This window comes from Felis catus, chromosome E3, assembly GCF_018350175.1.
Source record: "Felis catus isolate Fca126 chromosome E3, F.catus_Fca126_mat1.0, whole genome shotgun sequence".
Taxonomy (NCBI): domain Eukaryota; kingdom Metazoa; phylum Chordata; class Mammalia; order Carnivora; family Felidae; genus Felis; species Felis catus.
Window position 1 is genome coordinate 20279602 of NC_058383.1, and position 20655 is coordinate 20300256.

General features: G+C 48.8%; 1 long non-coding RNA gene across 1 annotated transcript; it reads right to left on the reverse strand.

The window, feature by feature from the left end:
• Window positions 1-15491: 15491 nt before the first annotated feature.
• Window positions 15492-19995, reverse strand: LOC123382591. The gene is made up of 3 exons (XR_006591178.1): window positions 18060-19995; window positions 17517-17616; window positions 15492-17396 (listed from the first exon to the last, which is right to left on the reverse strand). It is a non-coding gene; the product is annotated as an uncharacterized LOC123382591 (long non-coding RNA).
• Between the last annotated feature and the right edge of the window lie 660 nt (window positions 19996-20655).

A 20655-nucleotide genomic window follows, 5' to 3' on the forward strand; every position in this document is an offset into this window, starting at 1 on the left:
CGTCCTCAATTCCTGAGCTACCAACAAATTCCTCTTTCATTACAGACTGACTGAGCTGTGCTGCTTACAGCTCAAGGTTCGTGACCCAGACACCACTCTTTTTTTTTTAATTTTTTTTTTTCAACATTTATTTCTTTTTGGGACAGAGAGAGACAGAGCATGAAGGGGGGAGGGGCAGAGAGAGAGGGAGACACAGAATCGGAAACAGGCTCCAGGCTCTGAGCCATCAGCCCAGAGCCCGACGCGGGGCTCGAACTCACGGACCGCGAGATCGTGACCTGGCTGAAGTCGGACGCTTAACCGACTGCGCCACCCAGGCGCCTTTTTTTTTTTTTTTTTTTTTTTGCAGAATTCTTAATTCGATATTTAAAAATGGCAGTGATATAAATTCCTGGCCATTGTCAAGTGGCTAGAGTGCCCTTAAGACTAAGGTTGGACGAGGCTAAGATTTCAGTTATTTGTCTTTCTACATAAGTAACGTCTACCTTTTCCTCGAACCTTCAGGAACGTCTTGCATACGCGTTCAGCTGGGTTGGCGGTTTCGAGACAAACCCACGGGGAAACAAACCTGCTGCATCAAAGAGCCAATGAAAACAAAACACCCAGAGAAGATGATAGAACATTAGTATGAGCCCGAGACTATAGGAAGAATGGGTCTGTAGTCCCCTGCGGTGGTCAAAGCTGTAAGTGAAGGTCGCTCCTCTGCTGACAACGAGAAAAAGCCAGATAATCTGCAAGATGCTAGTTTTTGGAGCCCAACAGAAAGCTAAGGCTACAAGAAAAATATAGGTCACTGAATTCCAAAGGGCAACAGTTTCCTCTAAGGGGAGAGGGGACCCACGAGAGGTTACATCTTTGCCGGAGCCCAGCAAGAGGCGGTCCACCAGGAGAGAGCAATGATAAAACAGTAAACATTTTCAAGAGTCTTTTGAAAAATGTTCATTTATTTTTGAGAGAGATCGAGAACGCACTCGTGCGAGCAGGGAAGGGGGGCAGAGAGAAAGAGGGAGACAGAGAATCCCAAGCAGGCTCCACGCTGTGGGCACAGAGCCCGACTAGGGGCTCCAACCCCTGAATTGTGAGATCATGACCTGTGCCTAAATCAAGAGTTAGACGCTTATGCGACAGCCACCCGGGGGCCCCTAAACTTTTTTTAAGGATTCCTGAGAACAAAGCCAGGGCAAGCACGACAGCCTAGAACCCTTGGGCACTCCCTAAATCTAAAGGAAGTCTGTACCCACCAAGGGGATTTGTTCCACGGACCTCCACTTGTTACTCACTAGGACCCCCTCAGTGCCCCGGTTCCACAGACCCTGCCACCGTCTGAAGAGTGGAACCAGAGTACCCAAGGAAGCCATTTCTGCCTCAGGGCCTCATGTCAAGACAGACAGGAAACCAACCACCTTACCATAAACCTTCCGCCGATGCAAAGCAAAACTCGAATCCACCGCAGGAGGGGCAGGAACCACCCCGGCCCCAGGCCCGCCCTTCCTTTGGACACAAGACCAAAGTCGTGTGCTCCTTGGGAAGACATAGCAAAACCCACCTGCCACCTGGCTCTGCCTTGACACTGGGAAACCATCAAATGCCGCTGGGAGAAGGATAAAATCTACCCCCCCTCCGTACTGCAGGCCATCGGCTGCTGGGATTAGTAGCAGAAAACTTGCTTTATACAAGGTATAGTTCAGCTGCCACGGAGTAGAGGACTGGCGGACAGGAAGCTTGCCTGGGCTCTAGACCTCGCCTGGGGCGGAGACTGTCAGAGGAGGATGGGTGGGAGGCCGAGAGAGCCCCACCCCCGGAGATCGGGTGCACAGATCTACCTAAGGCAAAGTCTAGAACATCTGAGAAACTCCCTGCCCTATCATTAGCCTCGTGTGAGCAACAGAAGTCAACTGCCGGGTGCAAGAGAAGGTGCTCCACATTTGGAGCAGGTTCGGACGGCCTGCTCAGAGTGCAAGAGGGATACTGAGGAAAACCCTTCTGAATCCTAGGCCTCAGACTCAACATGAGGTCGTGGCTCCTGGAGGAATCTGAAGTGTCACCCCGAGGTTACTGGCAGCCGTAACAGCAACGATACAATTAAACCTGGTTCAACTGTAGGCGATATTGACTCCACCTCCGATACAGAAGACTTGGTGGAAAGAAAGGCATGCCCGTGTCTAGATATCGACACAATGGACTTCAGTCTTTCTTGTTCTGTTGCACACAGTATTCGGCATGTAATACAAAATTAAGAGAAGTGTTAAAAAAAGAAACAGGAAAAAAAAAAAAAAGCGCCCACTACCGAAAGATAAAATAGTCAACAAGCCCGGCCCCGGGGAAGGTGCGGGTGTTGTGACTGTCGGAGGGGGCCTTTAAAGTTAGTATGTTGGAGGGTCTAGCGGGCAAGACATCGTGAAGAAACAAATGGGGGATTCTAGCAGGGATGGCAGCTATAAAAAGATGGAATGAAAATGAAAAACACGATGTCAGAGATGAATAATTCTTGGAACGGGCTTCCCAGCAGAATGGACCTAGAAGATGAAGTCATTAGTTCACTTGATTGTAGGTTAATAGAAACCAATCAAACTGGAAAAACAGAGAAAAATTAAAGAAGAAGAAGAAGGGGGAGGAGGAGGGAGGGGAGGAGAAGGACGAGGAGGAAGAGAAGTGGGGAGGAGGGGGAGGAAGAAGAAGACGGGGAGAAGATTTGATTTTTCAGGAAAATAAATATCGGCGGCCGCGTTTCCTATTCCAAAGCTGTGCTGTAAAACTTCCCTAGAGGCCCGCACTCCCTCTGCACGTTTCCGGTTCCTCTGAAATCCAAAGCCTGCGGACTTAACAACTTTCGGACAGGTGGAGCTTGCCCACGCTCCAGGGGTGAGTGTGGGTGGCCCGAACCCACGCATTCAAATTTTAGGGGTTGAAATCTGGGACATGTGAGCTCCTGGCTGTAGCAAATCATCTTTTGCTGCTTAGAAGACGATCTCGGAATCTCGGGGGATTTCAGGTCTGCAAGTCAATGGCAGTGTGGCCCATCTACACTGGATCCAGCTGGGTAGCTGTTTTCCGCTCCCAGTCAGCTAGGTAGGGGCTGAGCTGCCTCTGTTCTGTGAATTCTGTCCTCCCCGTACCAGAAGCCACCAGGGTCCCGCGTCAAAGAAAAAAAAAATTCATGTCTTTGCTGGGGATGGTAAGGCCAACTTTCTTCAAGGGGGCGCCATTGGGGTCTGGCGGTGGTGGAGAGAGATCGGGTTCCACCCCAAATATGGTAAGGAAAGAGGGATTCACAGCGGAGAGCAGGGTAGGGGGCCAATGGATGGAAAAATAATAAGAGGAAATATCAAGGGTAAGGTTGCGGCGAGGGGTGGGGGGGTGAGGGGGTGGAGGGCAGTGGTGGGGGGGTGGATTCTGGCTAAACCAGCCTAGTGGGATTCCTGCCGAAGGCAGGCCAGGGCGATCAGACATCACTGGGGGCTGATGGGTAAAAGACTGAATATGCACCCAAGGCTGTCAGGCTGCTAGGCAGGAAGAGGCATTCTGGCTAAGGCTGGACAACCCAGAGATACACCCAGGTGTCCAAAGGTTGAAGCCTAGCTGAGAAGCTCAGGGGAGACCCAGTCAAGTTTGGTCAGAGACAGAATCTTTGTCACGTCACCAGGACACGTTTGCCAGGCCAAAATACAACGGCATTCTTGGGGCCGCCTTTGGGTCACATGTGAATATCTCCTCGGACGCCCCAAGTCCCGTAGCTGAACCCCCAAATCAACAGTGTGGGGGGAAGCACACCCTTCCTACAATACTTTGTAGAAGATCCCAAATCTTACACTACTGATGTGAACTTACTTAACTTTGAGCCTCGGTTTCCTCCTCTAAAAATGTAATCTTCGCCCTAATCCAATAGTGCATCGGTGAGACTCGAGCGAAATAAAAATACAAAGCACTTAGCCTCCTGGCTCACAGTAGATGTTCGAGATCGGCGCTCCCTCCAAGCCACGTATTCATTTAGCAAATATCCTCAGCAGGATGCACCAACATCGAATTTTTAAAGAACTCTTGTTATGCAAAGCTTCAGCCTGGTTGAGAAAGTGAGAAATTTGAAGAATAAGCTGTCTTCCAGTGAGGGATTGTTTTGCAAGAAACCCAAACACTCCTCCTGAAACTCAAATTTAATTAAATCTGTCAAGATGTTCCTCCCCAAGGCCAGGGAGCAGAAAAAGGCAAAGGTGCTCCTGAGATCAAATTACCTTGGAGATAAAAACTGTAAGGCCCGTTGTCCAGTCTGCGGGGGACATGGTGAGCTTGGGTCCCTAGACGGCTGCTCATGGCAGGTGGTCTAAGCCTCGCCTTTTGGGGCAGGTGGGTATCTAGGAAGTATCCAGGGCACCTTGGCCGTGGAGCGTATTTAGCGGAGATCAGCACCGAGAGGTCGTCCCGCCCACACCGCGAACCCACATGGCCCCAGGAGTGCATCCTGGAGGGATGAGTGGCCGTACCCTGGAGGCGGAGAGGCCGTTCTACCTGCTGGATTGCAAAGGTCTCAGGAGGTGGCGATACCACGCCTCTGGCTTCCAAGGGCACGATGGCCAGTTCAGGAAGAACCAGGTTTTCGTAGTTGTCACAGGCGGTAGTTTCGGCCCGAAGTCTTAAGGCGCGTGAGTTCCATTCCCACCAAGAGACAATCGGCTCCTTTGCAGGTGAACGGGCATTTCAGGTGGGGTTGCCAGATGCGATACAGGATGCCCAGTTGAATTTGAATTTCCGGTAAACAACTCATTCTTTCTTTCGTAATCGGTCAAGCGATACTAAATAAAGACTCCGTGTTTCTGGAATGCAAGCTTGCCTGGCCTTTCGAAGTTTTACTTGGTAAATCGAGCAATCCTAATTCCAGGAGGCAGAGGGTCCTCGGGAGAGGAAAGATGAAGCTGATATGAGAGACTTGAATGAGTCATAGCAGGGGCGCCTAAGATGGTCTAGGAGGGGCGCCTGGGCGGCTCAGTGGGTTGAGCGTCCGGTTTCCACTCCGGTCAGGATCTCGCGGTTTGTGAGTTCGAGCCCTGCGTCGGGCTCGCTGCTGTCGGCCTGTCGGTGCAGAGCTCGCTTCGGATCTTCTGTCCCTCTCTCTCTGCTCCTTCCCCCCCTTGCGCTCTCTCAACATCAATAAATAAGCATATATATAAATATATATATACATACATATGTAAAATGGTCTAGGGGAGTCAGGGGGGCTCTGAAGGGAGTGCCATTTAAGAAGAGACCCATGAGATACAGAATCGCTCGCGTGGGAGGTGAGAGTGGGCGTTGGGTCCTGTGCAGGAATGGCCAAGGTCAAGGTAGCAAAGGTATCACGCACAGTTTTATGGAAACAAGAGCCAGCACACCATGTTCAAGACAAGGCAACAATTCCGACCTGGACGGATTGCAGGGCGCGGGAGGGAAGTGCTGGGGTGAATCGGCTGACCGGGGTTAGATCCAGTCCCAGGATGTTCTTAGCAAAATCAGAGCCCGGCTTCTATGAGCACGAACGAGTAAACTCACAGACGCTACCTCCTTGATCCTCAACGACCTTGGGAAATACACCGTGCGACCCCATGTCACACATCTCCATCAGCCTCAGAGGTACCCGCGCAGCCTCAGCCCCTTGCAGAGGGAGGTTGCGCTCCAAAAGGCACCAGCTCAACCCAGTTGTTTCCTCCCTTGCGAGGTCCAGATGCGGGGAGACAGAACAGGGGTGCGCGCTCCAAACGCACTCACTGAACGGGCCTTGGCAGGGTTTGGCAATTGTCCTGCTTCTCAGGGAATGTGCTGAGCGTCCGAGAACCCGGGAGGCTGGCGAGCCGTGTGACCCCTTGGCTGATGGATGAATTCCTTCCGCACTTTATGATCCCCTATGTTCTCAAAACCCATTTACAACAAGCTAAGTGATCTCTGAGTGGCTGCTCTTTAAATCCCGGGAGACAGACCGGCTGGATTACAGCCCGCGGGGTTTCTCGGCAGGCCAGCGCCGCAAAGTGAGAACGGGCTTGGACCCAGAACAACGTGGCACATTGGAGATCGATGCCCATGAGCTCCCTTGGACCGATGCTGGAATTGGCCGATTATACTCCACCTTAGGCACCACGCAGAATATTTACCGTCTGCTACCCTGACCTTCTGATCCATGACAACATATCAGCGTGACCACCACGTCTCTTCTAGCCCGGATGCCTCAACCCTGTAGAGAGGGAGGAACACAGTTGGAGCCAGTTTGGGTAGGGATAACTCGGTTGGATCCTCCTGCTATTTTCGAGGACCAAACCAGTGCTGAGGACCAGAGGAGGCGACAGGAACACACAGTGCTCCTGCCTCCTGACACAATTACCTCTTTCCTTCTTATCGGCCACCGGAAACTGGCCATCCCATAGCGTTCCCTACCAGGGAGTCTGGGCCCGTTTATACATCCAGACAGGAGGGTGTACCAAGCCGGGGGCTCAGGCCTCACAGAGGCTCTCAAGTATTTTAAAGAAATACACGATCACGAAGGAACTGATGAACGGTCTGGGAGGGAATGAGAAAACAGAGAAAGGGACATGTGGTTGGAGGCAGCTGACTGCTACTACCTAAACTACCGTCTAGGTCACCGTCCAAGAGGTCTTGGTGAACTTGATCTTGACCCAAGATGGAGTCATCGTGGAAAAGGAATGGAGAGGAGGGTTTGGGCAGCACCGTGGCTTGGGGCTCGGCTAGTGGGGCAGGTCCGTGGTGACGATCAGCAGCCACCACTCAATTCAGTGTCACGTAACCCAGCGGAAATCGATTCATTATATCCTCTGTCTGGGCATCAGTTTCCTTACAATGGGGATTATAATATCATCTGCATCATAGAGCTGTTCATTCACTCCACCAACATTTTTTTGAGCGCTGATCGCTAATGTTGTTTAACGTGTTCTTCCGGGCAATGAACACATGACACGGAACGAGACAGTGGATCCCTGCTTCGCCTCCTCAACCACTCATGTTCCAACACTGCAAGGGCGGGGGGGGGGGGCAGATATAAATAACTATGCAGATAAATGAACTTGACCATGTGGTAGAGTGCTGAGCACCACTAAAGGAATGAAGGAATATTCTGCCGAGGCGGTATTTATTTATGCATTTTCTATATTAGATATAATTTATTGCCCAGTTGGTTTCCATACAACACCCAGCGCTCAGCCCAAGAGGCGCCCTCCTCGATGCCCATCGCCCACCCTCCCCTCCCTCCCACCCCCCATCAGCCCTCAGTATGTTCTCAGTATTCAAGAGTCTCTTATGGGTGGCGCAGAGGCGGTATTCAGCTTGCGGCCAGGAGGATGACGCTTTTTGAAGAGCCTTGTAAGAACGTTCCAGGAAGCAGGTGCAAAAGGCCTGGAAATAGGGGGATCCACACGTTTGAGGATAACTGACGAGACGCACGTGGCTCACTGACCCGGGGCTCAGCGCGCGACAAGTGTTAAGCGGGCAGTAGCCTTGACGGTGAGGAGGAGGAGGAGGAGGAGGAGGTCACGAACTGCCACCACGGTCTGGCCGGGCGGGAGCAAGGCGCAACCTCTCTGGGACAGGAGCGGCGGGACCCAGGCTGTGTGTGCCGTCGCTCAGAGCAGATGCGCGGACAACGTCAGTGAGGTGGAGGGTAAGGTTTCCACGCGGTGGGAGAACCTCGCCTGGGCTCACCGGACCCTCATCTGTGCACCGGGGGACTGAGGGACAAAGGGGTTCCTGACCAGCACTTTCCGCAACGGCCGTCCGCGGCCCTGGGGCTAGCTGGCGTTGAGGCCGCGGGCTGGAAGCGATGCTTTCTTAGCTGCCAAGCCCAGCCGCACGCAAGCTTGCGCCCCCCGTGAGCAAGTCGCCCGTCTAATCCACAGCCCCAGGACCCTTCGTTCCATGTCCTTCGGCAGCTCTGGCAGCCCAGCCCCAGCTCAGAGGGAGTCCGGAGCTGAGTTTATCAACACACAGGCGCCCGCCGAGAGGCTGGAGGGGGAGCCCCGTCGCTGACCACGTCCTCGTCGAGCATCCTTGCCGGAGACACTCTGGTGCCACATCTCATGACCGCTCCGAGAAGGTCTCCTTGCAAAACTTGTCTCTTTCCAACATCTCCTTCTAAGCGGGCTCAGACTTCCGTGGGGCCGGCTCCAGTCCTCCGACGCTGGGACATTTATATTTGATGGTGTTGGGATGAATTATGCACACACCCCACCGAGCATCGATTTAATGAGGGGATTTCTTTTCTGTTCCTCGCGTTGGCTTTGAATGGATTCTAGCCTTTGAATTAAGCATTGGCTCAGCCACTCGACGCCACGGGGGATGCAGAGAGAGAAGCTGTCCTCCCAACTGGGGGCTTAGGGGTGGCTGTTTGGGTAGTCAGCTCCCTGTACAGGGTTGCTCCGTCTGGATCTTATTTCTGGGGCTCGGGTCAGTCCAGTGATGTGGGCCTCTTTAGGAGCCAGAGAGCAAAGAGCAGGCTGTGCTAGGTGAGAAGCACGAGTACAGCCCCGGGAGCGGGCTCGACCCAAAGGCCACAGCCGAGGAAGTGCAGTTCGGACGGGAGAACACAGAGCTGCAGACAGGAACGGTGTCACGGGCTCAGGGACGACGGCAGTCCCGGCCCGACATCTGTTCCCTTTTATTCTGCTATCCACGGCTTGAGGTTTCTTAGAGGGCAATCACTGCTCCATTTCCAACTCCTACGGTACAAGGAAGGGCTGGCTGTAGCCCTTGTCTCAAAGAGTGAGCCAGCCGACCAGAGCCTTACGCTCTTTTGGGGACATCATGAAGGCGGGTGTGGTCACACGACACCCAAACTGGAATCGGTCCTGCAGTGTTTGCAAGACAGGATGGAGAGATGTTTGGGGGGCGGGGGCGGGGCGCCCGGGTGGCTCATTCCGCTAAGCGTCCTACTCTTGGATTCGGCTGGCTGGGGTCACGATCTCACGGTTTCGTGGGTTCCAGCCCCGCGTCGGGCTCCCCCGCGCTGACTGTGTGGAGCCTGCTTGGGATTTTTTCGTCTATCTTTCTGCTCCTCCTGCATCCAGGCTGTCTCTGTCTCTTTCAAAGTAAATAAACTTAAAAATTTTTTTTAGATTTTTTTTTTTTTTTAAATCTCTGCAGCCGCTGAGGAGTAGAACGTGTATTCGGGGAGCTGCTGTGCGCAACCACAGGGACAGGACCGTGGCCATCAGGTCACTGGTCAACAGAAAAGAAAAGCGTATTGCAGAGAAATAGAGGGCAGTACTGAACGGCCATGACCCGAATTGAGTTGCTGGATCCAGCCACACCTAAAGCTAGGTATAAATTAAGACACTGCGTCTTTTGGGGCGCCTGGGTGGCGCAGTCGGTTAAGCGTCCGACTTCAGCCAGGTCACGATCTCTCGCGGTCCGGGAGTTCGAGCCCCGCGTCGGGCTCTGGGCTGATGGCTCAGAGCCTGGAGCCTGTTTCCGATTCTGTGTCTCCCTCTCTCTCTGCCCTTCCCCCGTTCATGCTCTGTCTCTGTCCCAAAAATAAATAAAACGTTAAAAAAAAAATTAAAAAAAAAATAAAAAAGACACTGCGTCTTTTGTTAAGCTATTAAAAATTTATATATAAATATATATAAATAATATACATAAATTTATAATATTTATGTATACGTTTATTTATATTTATAAATTTATTTATTTATACATTTATTTATATATTTTCATTTATTTATTTATTTATAAATTTATTTATTATAAATTTATTTATATATTTATAAACATATTTATAATAAATAAAAAATATAAAATATATAAAGTAATATAAAATAATATATAAAATATATATAATATATAATATATTATATATATTATATACAATATATATTATATATTATTATATATTATATAATATACAATATATATTATATATTATATATTATATTATATATATTATATATTACATATTATATTATATATATTATATATTACATATTACATATTACATATTATATATTATATATATTATATATATAAAATATATAAACTTTATATATATATAATATATAATATATATATGGAGAGAGAGAGAGAGAAAGTTTATTTATTTACTTTGAGAGAGAGAGAGAATCCCAAGCAGGCTCCACACTGACAGGGGGGCTCAATCTCACAAACAGTGAGCTCATGACCTGAGCCGAAATCAAGGGTCGGGTGCTTAACCGACTGAGCCATGCAGGCCCGCCTAGGCTATTTTGAGTGGGCTTTATTTTCTTAAAAAAAGAAAGAATCTTGACTTATATGAAACTTGAGAAGGAACCCAAACGAGCAGGAAAAAAAGCACAAAGAAGTTCAAGGAGAAATGGGTCAGGGCAGAGTAGGCAATGAAGAACTATTTTCATGGGACGCTGGGTTTGGGCATGAAAATAAATCTCCTGCCTGTGGATAAAGGGACAGTCTGGCCGTGTCTCAGTTTCTGCGTCATTCTTGTCAGAGCCAGAGTTGGGAACGATGACAAGAGTAAAAGCTTTTCTGTGAAACTGATCCATATGAAAATAATTTCAGTCAAATGAAAATAGGACAGAAGTTGGAAGCAGGTTAACTGTGTTGTACAGAAAATTGATCCAAGAGTTAAATAGGTTTAAAGAATTAGTTCCATGAAAATATAGCAAATTTATTAGAATTTTGATTAAAATAGTTAAGTCATCTCCCTTGTTTTAATACTTACAATGGCTTCAATCACATTTAAAATGAATTCCAGACTCTTTATCCAAATAGTACATGATCTGACCCTTCCCAACCTATTTGACGGTAGGGTTTATATCTCTTTTTCTGCCAAAACAGCTTCAAGTCCCAGTAGCTTCTTTCTCTTCCTTGAAAGAGTCGAGTTTGCTCCTATTTTTTTTTTTTTGCACATGCTGTTCTCTCTGCCTGCAGTGCTGTTCCCCATCTCCCTCATTCCGTCCTCAGTGCAAACATCACCTCCTCAGAGAAGCCCTCTCTGATTACCCCCTCGGAAGTAACTGCCAACTAACACTCCCTGTTCCGTTGGAATATCTTTATGGGGGGTTCCATTATTTTTAATAGTCTTGATTGTTTGTACCCTTGCTTATTTCTGTCTCTTTCAGTAAACTGTAAGGTCTGTAAGATCAGGGGCCCCGTATCCTGGTTCATTGCTGAAACCTAGTAGGTGCTGAACAAACGAGTTCCCTCCACACGCTCCGACCCAAGATTGCTCATTGCCCACCAGCATCCACGCTTCTCATGTTTGCTTTAAGCCACGTGCCACATGGGTAGACCCAGCCACATGCCGCCGGGCCCCTTCGCAAAGAGGGGGCTTAGCGCCCGGCTGTGGGGAGGGCGGTCAGAAGGCAGGTTTTTACAAATCGGTTCCTTCAAGGGTTTCCATCCCTAGCTGGGGTAGCCTGCACCTAGTGACCGAGGGAGGGAGGGGCTGGAAGGTCCAGCCAGTTCAGTCCATCACGAGCCGACCCGGGTGGTTGATTCTTACCCCCGAATTTCCTCCCAGGTTGGTCGACGCTTCACAGTCTGACTTCTCCCTGCCTAATCCTACTTTATATTCCTTTCCATGGGCGTTGATTCCACTGATCATCTTGTACCCCAAACACAGTCTCAGCATTGGCTCCTGGAGCACTCAGCCCGTGACCGCTCGGAGCTGAAAGTTACATTACCTTCCCTCCCCTGCGGTGCGAGGCAGCCAAGTGACCAAGTTCTTGCCTCTAGGACGTGAATGAAGTGACGTGTGAAACATCTGTCTTGCTTCTTAAAAGCTAATTACCTGCCCTCCCCCCTGTCTTTCTAGGCTGTGCGATACAGACAGGAAGCTTCTGCACAAGCTTGGACCGTGCAGATCAGGGTGGAACGAAGAGGTAGGAGGGCCTGGTCCCTCTGACGTCATCACAGACCCAAAGTCTCTGTCTGCACTGGACCACCAATTTACCTCTGGACTGCGGCACGCTAACAAAATAAACTTCTGTTTTGTCTGCTCAGCTATACTTCGGGTCCCCCTCCTTAGGGGGTAGTTTATCTACTGATTGATGTGGCTTGGAAGAAAATCACCCCTCCCGCCAGAGTCTTGGGATCCATTTCCTCCAAAAGCCTCCCTTGCATCCAATCAGACCCAAGACCCAGTCCTCCAGGGTGGAGCTCTGGGGACCCGGACCCAGCTTCCCTACTATGATGCTCTTGACCTGTGCCTGAAGGGGCCCATGTCTCGGGGTTTGGTTTCCGAGAAATCTCAGTCTTCAGATCTGGCAACATCATGGCGATCACCCACCTGACCCCGGGCCACTACCACCTGTTCCTTATCACTATGCTCCCCTCACACTGTTGGGACACCCACACTGTCGGAGTTTGTTCCCGGACACAGACACTGTGCGTGTTTCCAGTTCCCATACGGCTGGTCTCTTTAAGACCGCTTCACCCTGTGTGCCGTTGGTCCTCCTCTACGGATCCGAGCAGCCCATAATTCCCCGGGGCCAGAATGAGTTCTAGCATCAACACCATCGTCTTACCCACGGACGCAAAATGAACACGCGCGCACACACACACACACACACACACACACAATGCAAATGCATTTGTATCTTAAATCCCATTAACCGAATCGTAGCGTTTAACTGAACGAGGTGACTGTTTTGACCCTAAATGATCAGGTAGATTTGCAATATTTTATCTTCAGCCCCGAGTATCTTACTGTAATAGTGCAGTGGAAAACCTGGAGGGTGTTCTCAGGACGATACTCATTTACTCATTCATTCCTTTGACGAAACGCTAATGGAGAACCCACTAGGTACCAAACAGTGTGCGGCTTGATGCGGACCTAGGGATAAATCTGATGATGAGCGGATGGGTTAAAGTGAGAAACCTGGATGTTCACCACAGAGGAAAGTAGGAAAATGCAAACCCACACACACACGTAATACGGAGGACATTTTAAGGAACAAAAGACGTTCCATCAGGGAAGAGATGCCAAGGAGACCCCTAATAACTTCAACTATCTGAATTCGCATCACGAAAAGGAGGGATTTTGTTTGTTCTGTGAAGCTCCGAAAGGCATTCTTTACAAAGGAGGACCTCCTTTTGCTTTATAAAAAATCATTTAACATTAACCAAGGAGGTGGTGTTATAGCTGCACTTTGCCATACACAGGAAGAGGCTGTCAGCCATCAGGGATGCTGTGAACAGAACTTTTTTCACTCATTCAGCAAAAACTAAACGAGTACCTGCCATGCATGGGTGCTGTTCAGGACACCAAGGGCAGGGAGGAGACAGTGCTCCTGTCCTCATGGAGTTCATTTCACCTTCCTGCCTCCTCTGCAGATGTGGGAAGAGGCGGGACTCCGTGGGGTTGGAAGGCCAGCTTCAACATCAGTGTCAAGGTTAGAGCTGGTGCACAAGTAGGAGAGCCAAACTTGAGAAAGGGGCATCTTCCAACACTGCTGCTTTCGGGTTTTATGACTCGCAACGGGGCAATGGATCTCCTTGATGTATCCTGTCCACCAGCCAAATAATCTTGTCGATTTTTCACGGAAACGTCACTGCTTCCTTGAAATCTAGTGTATCTGGAGAAGATGATGAGAAGCCCCATGTCCCTTCCATGCCTAGCGCTTCCTTCTAAAGAAAACCACCTCACATTGGCTCTTGGCAACAGAAAGCGTTGGTTCCAAGTGTGAGAATTCAACCAGCCTTCCTATGATGGTTACAGCGAATTGCTTTAGGTCTTGGTCCCTAAGACAAAAACGTTCAGTCACGAGACTGAAGAGTGGAGGCCATTTACCCTCAACTGACCTTGCTGGCGACCTTACCCAGTAGAATCCATTATATTAGATGGTGACAAACACTTCACCAGACTCCATCGGAGGCAGGTGCTCCCGGCGACGGTGGGGCCTCAAAACTGCCATGCTATCTCCCTGCTTTCCCATGGGACCAGTAGACTGTCAATCTGCTCCGGGGTATTGAGGTGACCAAAGATGATGTTCCCCCACGTCACTCCCCTGCTTAAAATTCTGCAGATGTTCCATTGTTTTTAGAATAAAAACAAGAATGCTGAAAGGACCACAAGTCCCTGCGTTCTCGGCCTTGGCTCTCTCTTATCTGGCTCCAACTCTCTTCTCTGCTTTTCTCGCCTTTCTTTGCGTTCCTCTAACATACCCCAGAGCCTTTGCACATCCTGTTCTATGAAGTCAAGGACCATATTGTTTGTCCATTTGTTCTTCGTGTTCACCACGGAATCTGCAGTGTCTAGCAATTTCTGACCTAAAGCAGACGCCAAGAAATACATGAATATTGCCCTGATTTCATAAAAGTATTTGCCATAGGTCCTGTTACCATAGGTCACCTGAGCATGAGGCAGAACATCACAGTTTCAGCACTTAGGCACTGGAGCAAAATTTGCTTGAACGAAATCCCCATTTCGGCATTTACTAACTGGGGGAATCTGGGCAGCTTCTGTGAACGCTGTGCGCCTTGGTTTTTTAGCATGTAAGTAAAGGATGCTGGGATGCCTGGGTGGCTTAGCCAGTTAATCTTCCGACTTTGGCTCAGGTCACGATCTCACAGTTCATAGGTTCGAGCCCCACGTCGGGCTCTGTGCTGACAGCTCAGAGCCCGGAGCCTGCTTTGGATTCCGTGTCTCCCTCTCTCTCTGCCCCTCCCCCACTTGTTTCCAATCTCTCTCTCTCTCTCTCTTTCAAAAATAAATAAACATTAAAAAAATAAAGGATGCTAATACTAACTTCCAATAGATACGTCTGCTTTGAAGATCCAGTGATCTGGTAACAGGCACGCCTGGCACACGCTTAGCACTCAACAGACCATGTACAGATTACACATTAATCTCCATATACAGTCAACTGCTTTCCTGTGTATCCTTTCCCTCCAGACTACTTCAGACGATGGGAAGTTTTAAAATCGGGGCTGGAAGGTATAACATAGCCACATGATTTTATCACTTATTGTATTTTACTTTATTTTATTTATTTTATTATTTTATTTTATTTTACTTTATTTTATTTTAATTTTATTTAATTTTATTTTATTTTACTTTTTAAATTTATTTTATTATTTTATTTTATTTTATTTTACTTTATTTTATTTTAATTTAATTTAATTTTATTTTACTTTATTTTATTATTTTATTTTATTTTACTTTATTTTAATTTAATTTAATTTAATTTAATTTTATTTTATTTTTTAATCCAAATTCAAGTTCGTTGGCATACAGCGTAATCTTGGCTCCAGGAGTAGAACCCAGTGATTCACCTCGTACCACGTGACAGCCAGGGCTTATCCCCAACAGTGGCCTCCTCGGTGCCCATCTCTCATTTACTTTCAATCCGCCCTGTTCTTGTACCCCCCCAGGGTGTCATATAATCCCGATGTGGTGTAACCATCATAAAAGGGTCCGTGTGTTCTCTCCTAGGTAAGCTCAGTGGGTAGAAGGGTTGAGACCATACCTACCTGTATAGATTCCTCTCACACCACTTACATTTGGAGTGGCCACGTGGATTCCAGAAGACGATGCACCGTCCAGGAGCCAGTACATAGTACATACTCAGGAAATGTTTATGAATCCACGCTGCCACCAAGGGACCCGCTTGCTAGTAACTGAACTGAGCTGATAAGGGTAATTGTAGCCAACTCCGTTCCCCAGGGAGCCCCGACATTTGTTCATAGAAGAAATTCCATAGTTACGGGAGAGGCTTGCATTGTATTGGTTCTGCAAGGGGTTCATTGATTTGAAACTCTGCATTTTTATTCAATTAATTTGAATTTTAATGAAAAAAATAACTAAGCCGGAGAGATTCCCGTCTTGGGGAGACAAGAGGATTTCTCTGCGGGTTTGGGGAGTGGGGGACCAGAGAGAAGTACACCTCTTAAATTTCCCCGGAGATTATAATCCATCAACTTACAGAGCAAGAGCTTTAAAAAGATTATCTTCTACACAGAAATGGCGAGCTTGTCATAAATGGGAAAATGTCACCTAAAAGATGTGGTGGGACCTGAGTAAAATGGGCTGGCAGGTAAGGGGTGGAAGCTAAGGCTAGTCAGGGGAAGCAAGAGCGCCCAGGGGTCTTTAACAGCATATATAAACTTCGGAGTTTAAACTTGTTTCGGAAAGGTGAGCCCGTGCCGGAACAGCATGGTGGGAAGGTCAGCGCTGTGCCTAAAGGTCAGGTGATGTGTCTTCTCCGGGGAGTGCGTGATGCTTCAGACCATTCAGTCTCCAAAGCTAATGTCAGATATCAACTCAGCAATACTTCGGTTCCAAGGAATCAAACACCCGGTGAAACTGCTTTGGGCAGTAAATTATTCAGTTGAATGAACTGCAAAGTCCAAGAGCTGGACTGTAGGCATAGCGGGGTCCAGATGCTCCGAGGAGACCCTCGGGGTCTGGCGTCCTTTGACGTCTTTTGACTCAGCCTCCCCGGCGTTTGCTTGAAGCTCAGACAGGGACTTGCCGTGTGGTCACAAAGATGGTCACGGTAACTCCAGAGCTTCGAGATTGTATCTGCTCAGCCTAATAATCCCAGCATGAAGAAGACATCTCCTGGTCACTGTTCTTGTGGAAGCCCCGAGATTTCATCGCATTGTCCCAGCTGAAGTCACACGCTTACTCCCTCATTAGTGTTCTCAGGGACCGCGGAGGGCTCTGATCGGCCAGCTTGGGTTACGTGTTCACCCCAAGAGCTAGAACTGACACGTAGCCAACCCGATCGGGAAAACAAAGTCATAGCATGAGGTTGGGGCAGTTCCAGAACAAGGGCAGTGGGTTTTGTTAGACAAAAACGACCTGTATTCTCTTCATACGGGATGGAACTTTCTGGTTGCTAGTGCTCAGGGGTCAGGGCTGGCTTCAGCGAAGAAAGCTGTGGTCAGGGATTCCAGAGTGGACGTCAGGGTGGGTCAGAATAGGGAGCGCAACCTTTGAATAACGTGGTAAAGATAAAAAGTCCACATCTACTAGCTATGCATGAGAATGTGTCTCATGTCCCCATGTCCCCAGTGTCTCTCATCGGCGCTGGCGTGTAGTTGGTGTTCATGAACTATCGGTCACATAACGAATAAGCCAGATTTCCAATAACAGCAGCCTAGAGCTGCCTCACTGTTAACTAATATTCACTGGGTGATTCATACGGGACTCGGACTGGGCACTTTATTTCCGTATCTCATTTAACCCATACAATGGTCCTATAAAGCCAAGGTTTTATTAGTACGCCCATTTGACAAAGAAGCTCAAAGAGATGAAGCCCGCTGACAAACAACCCCCCCCCCCCCCGTTTCAGGGTGCCTACACCATTCAGGTCAGCTCCCGCCCACGTCGCGTCCTGGGTGGGTGGGTCTGGAAGATTCTTCTACACCATGTTCGGGCACCAGGGCCCCTTCCATCGTGTGGCTCTCCCCTCTGCCGGGGCCATGTCCTGCTCCACGTTAGCCAGTAGACGGGGAAGGACAAAGGACAGAAGAAGAAGAGGAAGGAGAGAAAGGTGAATAGAGAAGAGAAGAAATACAGAAGGTCCACTGACTTTTCACCAGCTTACCTGGAAATGGCTGCCCTCACGGCCGTTCATCGTCCACTGACGAACCCAAGCATGTGGCCCCACCTGGACCCAAGGAGGGTTGGGAAGGTCCTGTCTCCGTCTGTCAAGGAAATGGCACATTGTACGGGCTCTGACGAGCAACACAGTCATAGCTGACCACACCCACAGGACACTCCCCCACGCACACCACGTGCTTGTACTTGTCCTTCTACTGGGCTGACGTCATTCTTTTTTTTTTTAATTAATTTATTTACTTCGAGGAGGGGGAGAGGCGGGGGGAGAGGGAGAGAGAGGATCCCAAGCAGGCTCCGCACGGTCAGCGCAGGGCCTCAGGTGGGGCTCGATCTCACGAACCATGAGATCGTGACCTGAGCCGAGACCAAGAGTCGTCCGCTTAACCCACTGAGCCACCCAGGCGCCCCTGGGCGGGTGTCACTGTAATCCTCTTGCCTCTTCGCTTCACCTCTGCTTTCTGGCTGTGGCTCTGCCCTGACCTCTCCTGGGCTCCTTGCGCTGCCGGAGGGGGTTTTGAGGGTGAGTTACCTCCAGCCGTGCATTTGCCTGGAGACTGCAGATGAAGGCTGGTGACCTTGACTTTTCCTTTCGGTCAGATTCCACCTGCAGGAGTTCTCCGTGCTGCGGCAAGCCCAAAGCCAAAATAATTTGATGACTTGATTCTAAGGAGATTCAGTGATATTAGTTGACTGAATAGGAAATATACCTAATCATCCCCCCTTCCAATCTCTTTCATCATTAGATTTGCTCTTAATCTCACGCACAGACATTCTGTGATTTTTTTTTTTCTTTTTGGCAGGTTAATTAAACCTGTCTTTATTTTTTCCTTTTTTCCAATTCTGTCTGAGCGCTGGGGAAAAGATCTGAGTCTCTAATCTCTGGCGGCATTTGTCATAGAATATTCCAGACACTCCGAACCATAAACCATTCCCTCACTGAACCTGGGCTCCCCACTCCTACTCCTTTCAGGCTGCCAGAACTCATAGTTCATTGCTTTAGCAACTTAAACTGGGGGCGTGGGGAGGGAGGGAGGGTCACTTAACAAGAAAATGGAACGATAAAAATCTCAGGAAATTGGATATTTAAGCATTCAAAGTAATTGATATTGAAGAAAAAGTATGATAGGCTAGAATTATATCCACACAATCTACTGCCCATTAGTTGGGACGTCCACATAACCCTAATCTAAAATTATGAGGGTTCATTACAGATGCAATCAGACACAATCGTCTTCATTCCATATATCAAAAGTCCATGCACTCAAAAGAGAAAAAAACAAAAAAAAAAAACCCAAAAAACCTTGCTCTGCGTCCCTCCGTTCCTAACGCAGAAGTTTGAGATCTGATTTTTTATATTCGATGACAATTTCCAGGGCACGTTAAATACAAGACTTAGGAAAATATAAAAAAGGTTGAAATACCATCGAGACAGCTGGAGGTAAAAATATGAAAAGCAATACCCTTAAAGGACAAAAAACAGGGGGGTTAAGAAAAGGAAGAAAGAAAGACTCTATTTATGGCTCGAGGAGGTTTTGGAGGACTTCTTCCCCAGCTCAGACATCTGCAGTCACTTCTCATGATTGCCCTGAAAGGTGGTGGGCCCGAGGTTCGTGGGTTCAAGCCCCACATCAGGCCCTGTGCCGGCAGCTCGGAGCCTGGAGCCTGCTTCGGCTTTTGCGTCTCCCTCTCTTTCTGCCTCTCTCTCTCAAAAATAAATAAACATTAAAAAAAATCACGAATTTCACATCCCTTTTCTGGTGGCTCCTTGACGTACCTGGTGGAGGGTTCCCTGTTCCCTCTCTCACCTTCCATCCTGGAAGGGCCACTGGCTTCTTAGCTGTGCACCCAAGGCACCTGCCTCACCTCTGTGGAAGAGGGGTCACGCCGTCTTGTCACTGCCTCTCAGGACCTCCCTCTTCCCCGATGAGAGGTGGACTCAAGGCCAGGGGGCTGAACGTGTTCATAACTGCATCCCAGTACCTGGCACACATAATTATACATAATAGTAGAGTACAAAATAATTACAGACTGGACTGAACCGATTTCATTCATTCACCGTCCGCCACTCAATAGATATTCACGAGGTGCAGCAGATACCTTCCTTTCCACGACTAGGTCAGTGCTTTTCAAAATGCGGATTGCAACGCCGTAGCGGCCAATGAAATCATGTTAATGGTCTGCGAGTTGCATTAAGAAATAGAAAATAAAATAAAGTGGTATGAAATAGGATAGGATTGGCGAGGATAGGGCAGGCTAGGACAGATTGGGCAGTCCGAGGGAGAAAATGTCGGAGTGCGCTTCGCGTGGAAGGTTCAACATTATTTCTGAAAATATATAGATTGTAGGGGCACCTGGCTGGCTCAGTCCGGAGAGCGTGAAACTCCTGACCTCTGTGTCGGGAGTCCGACCCCCCTGTTGGGTAGAGAGATTACTTAAATAAATAAAGATTTAAAGGCATATAGAGAGAGACACATTGGTAACGACATAAGTACATATGCACGTACACACCTATGCGGGGGGTTGGGAATCGGGGACTGGGTATGCTCTGGGTCACAACCTAGAATTTTGGACGTCCCCGCTCGCCACGACCTCATTTATCCTGCGACTCTGATAGCAGAAATCGGGGGGTGAGGACAGTGCGTTTCGTCAAGATACCGTGACCACCGGGAAGTTCCAAGTCCAAGTTTCAATGCCGACAGGGCAAGCTAATTAGCCCTCATGGGCTGCTCAGTTGTGTTCTATTTTTAGCCATGGTCTTGACTTCCTATCCCCATTGATATTTTCCTTGGCTCAGACACATACTGACGTATGGATTTGTTAAAAGCCTCTTTGATACAATCTGTCGTTTTCAACTGCCCAGGAACCCGTCTTGCACTGTATACTTGTGGGTTTTACAGAAGGGAACCATTCATTTCCCCCCAGCCTCAGTCCAAATTATTCAGATTGGAGAGATCACCCCCCGTCCCCCCGCCACCAGGACCTAGGAGTCCGGCACAATCCGTGTGTGACCAGTCTCCATAGGTTATTCCCAGCCCACAGAGACTAACCTAGGTCCACTCATGCCACACCAGTTGATCTGATGAGACCTGACAATGGCACCTGGGCTAGAATTCAGGGGGGAAGGG